Consider the following 4,042-nt stretch of genomic DNA (forward strand, 5'->3'; position numbering starts at 1 on the left):
CACTTTTTATATCTACTGTGTGTCTGTCTTTATATACACAGACATATATATATATATATATATATATATATATATATATATATATATATATTTATGGGTCAACTTCTAAATTTTGAACTTTCACAACTTTGAATTTCTTATGGTTGAGACCATAAGACTGAAGTTTTGAAAATTCAAACCATTTAAATGGAAATTGCCATACAGCTAGGAAAAAGAAGTTATGTTTTACCATAACATTCCATCTGTGTTGTTCATCTTCATTCATTCATTCATTACTCATCGGTGTCGGTTCCCTCCTCAGAACAGAGTAGGCCTTATAACAAGCTTGTGCCACCCAAAACCTCCCGAGCTAAGCTTTACCCATAGTGCCCCTCGTCCTGTTACCTCAGATCGAGTTTTCCCCTGATAAAGAAAGCAGAGGCTTTTTCTGAGCAGGTCCCGTAATGCGGGATTTGGACCAAATCCGAACCTCCAGGAAGCCCTTGGAGGAGGAAGGAGGTTGGGGCGTAATGAATGAATGACTGAAGATGAACAACACAAATGGAGTGTTATGGTAAGAACATAACTTCTTTATCTGATGTTGTTGATCTTCATTCATTCCTTACTGATGGGACAGAGTCCCTAGCTACTTTATGTCCTGGGAGGCCATTATGGAAGGATGTTCCTAAGTACCATTGAACCAAAATATGCTCTGCCCCTGGAGCGATAAAGGTATGAGGGGTAGCCCAAGTTGCAACTGAAGAAATATTGTCCATTGAAGCCTTTGAGTGAAAAGCAACAGAAGTCGCCACTGATCTAGTGGAGTGTGCTTTGATCTTGCTCGGCAGAGGAATTTTATTATGTTGGTAGACACAGGGTATACAATTTCTCAACCACTTAGATAAGGTCACTTTAGAAACAGTTTTTCCCAATTTAGGACCTGAATATGAAACTAACAACTGGTCTGATTTACGTAATGACTTAGTTCTGTCCAGATAAAATCATAAATGTCTATACACATCTAGCAAATGAAGGCAGTATTCTCCTTTGAGTAGTTAGGAAAAAAGACTGGTAGGTCAATTGTCCGGTTAATTGTCAATTCTGAAATAACTTTGGGCAGAAAGGTAGGGTTAGTCCCAAGTGATACTCTGTCCCTATGAAAGACCATGTAAGGGGGTTTTATGCACAAGCCTGAAGCTCGGATATGCGTCTTGCTGAGGTGATAGCTACTAAAACTAGTGATTTCCAGGATAAGAACTTTACATCGCAAGTGGCAGCAGACTCGAACGGTGATCATGTCAGGGACTGCAGTACTAGTGTTAAACTCCAAGGTTTGATCGGTTCTTTGAAGGGTGGTCTGATATGCGAGACCCCTTTCAAAAAGGTTTTACAGAGACGATGGGAGATTAAGGATAAGTCTTGGAATCCATTATGGAAGTTTGAGATAGCAGACAAATGTACTCGAATGGTGGAGGCTGCTGCTCCTGAATGAAGCAAACCTGACAAATAATCCAAAACCACACTAACAGGAGCTGAGCAAGAGTCTAGTTCTATCTGTCGGGACCAAATAAGGAATCTCTTCCACTTGCTAGGATGGATTCTCCTGGTGGACGGTTTATGTGAAGTCAGAAGAATGCTACATACCGGGGAAGTAAGGTTATTCTGCCTGGCAATTACTGGAAGTGGAGAAACCAAGCTGTCAGCTTGAGACTGGATATGTTTGGGTGAACCAACTCCTTTGGGTGCAAGATCAATTCTGGAGTTGGTTCCAGAATCCGTGGTTGGCATACAAGGTGAGGGCAAAGAACGGGAAACCAAACATGGCAGGGACAGTATGCTGCAATGAGGATTATTCTGCTTCTCAGCTGAATGGCCTTCTTTAGAAATTGTGGGATCAGGAGAAGGCGAGGGAAAGCATTCAGAATGACCTGCAGGGGAATTAGGGCAAAAGTAGTTGCTGCAGTTGTGATTTGCTGGAGAGGCAAATAGGTCACAGCAAGGCTGGTTCCGGTGGCTGAAGATCTTCGCTGCTATGGTTGAATTGAGGGACCACTCGTGAGGCAGGAGGATACATCTGCTCAGTTTGTCTGCAATTACATTGGAATTCACAGGAATATGTGTTTCTATCAGAAAGTGGTTGGAAGCTATCGCCCATTGCCAAATTCCCATGGCTCCTTGACACAACGGGTAAGACTTGGTTCCCCCTTGCTTGTTGATGTACCAGACCACTGACATGTCAGACTGGACAGCAATTGTCCCTGACAGGAGGACAGACTGGAATGCCTGCAACGCTAGAAGCATTGCCCTCAGTTCTAGAACACTGATAATACAGGTTGGCCTCCATGGTTGACCAACAGCCTATCAGGGAAGCGTCCGTGGTCACTTTGAGTTGAGATGGGGCAACTCCATAGGTCTTTTTCTGGCTTCATCCACCAAGTTAAATCTTGTTTGCATCACTTTTTTATGAGGATTTGAAAGGACATAGGATGATGCGAAGGAGACCACTGTGTTAGTAGGAGCCACTGAAGAAGCCTCATATGTAATATGTAGCCTCACTACAGGAACTATTGTAATTGATGTTGCCATTGATCCTAGAATTTGAAGGACAGCCCGAGCTGAAACTTTGTCTTGAGAGAGTATCACCCGGAGTTGGAACCTCAGTCTTAATCTGTGATCTGAAAGGGAGACTAGGCAAGACTGGGTATTGAAAGTTGTTCCTATAAATTCCAAGGTTTGAGAAGGAGTCAACTTGCATTTTTCCATGTTAATAGAGATTCCTAGGTATTCTGCTAATTTTAAAGTGTAGTTTAAGGCTGTAACCAGCAGACTCTTGGTGGGGCCGGTAAGGAGCCAATCGTCTAAGTATGAAAACACTCGGAATCCTTGCAGTCTCAAGTGAGCTGTTACCACTGCCATGCATTTGGTGAACACACTGGGGGCTGCACGCATAGAGTCCAAAGGCCAGCACCCAGAATTGGTAATGATTGGCTCCCAGCCAGAAGCAAAGAAATCTTCTGGAGCATTTGTCCATTTTTATGTGGTAATACACATCCTGAAGATCTATTGAGCACATCCAATCGTCTTCCTCCAGGAAGGGTAGGACAGACTGAACTGTAACCATTTGGAATTTTGTTTGACTGACAAATTTGTTCAGAATGCCGAGATCCCAAATTAATCTCCAGTCCCCTGTCTTTTCTGGCACTAAAAAGAACCCAGATTAAAATATGGATCCTATTTGGTCTGGTGGGACTGCTTGGATGACTTTTTTGAGACTGCTTTCTGATCTCTTGAACTGGTGCTCCCTTTGACTGGGTGGAACATTGGGAATTTGTCTTGATGGCTTTGGGTAAATATTGAATGGCATGTGATAACCTCTGGCTATGATATTCTGCACCCAAGAATCTGTGGTTATTGTTTGCCAGGCAGGGTGGTGCAGAGAGAAGCATCCCCCGACTGCTTCCAGAGGAAAGCAATCGGGAAGCTCTTCAGGGACACTGGCAGGGTTGTCCAGAGAAAGAATCTCTGGACCCCTGGTTACATGGAACCCCTCTGCCTCTGTAGGGGCATCTTCCCGATGAGTTAACCCCCCCTCTGACCCAGGGAGTAAACTCGCCACGTGTGTCATGGAAAGGACCCTGGGATTTCTGGTGTCACATATTTCTACTCCTCAGATTCCTAGAGTAGGGTCGTTGAGGGGTGGAAAACCGTAAGCCCATGGCAGACAGGGTCTTGCCATCCTTTTCACCCCTGTCCAATGTGTCTTTCACTTTTGTACCAAAAAAGGGAAGAAGCTTCCACTGCAGTATTAAGAAAGGAAGACTTAAAAGGGTCTGCAAAGTCACAAAGGCGCATCCAGATGTGATGTCTCATGACAATACCTGAACCCGCAGCTCTAGCCATCCCTTCGGTAGCATGAGGGATTAACCACATGGATGAGTTGGATATGGATTCCAGGGTCGCAAGCTGCGATGCAACTTTGTCACGTACCTTGTCAGAAACTGCTCTTGCTAAGGTTCCAGAGAGTTCCGAGATTAGGTCTCTCTAAAGCCTAGTAAAGTGTTCC

The sequence above is a fragment of the Protopterus annectens genome, chromosome 7.part1, assembly GCF_019279795.1.
Source record: "Protopterus annectens isolate FY-2018-M chromosome 7.part1, PAN1.0, whole genome shotgun sequence".
Lineage (NCBI taxonomy): Eukaryota > Metazoa > Chordata > Ceratodontiformes > Protopteridae > Protopterus > Protopterus annectens.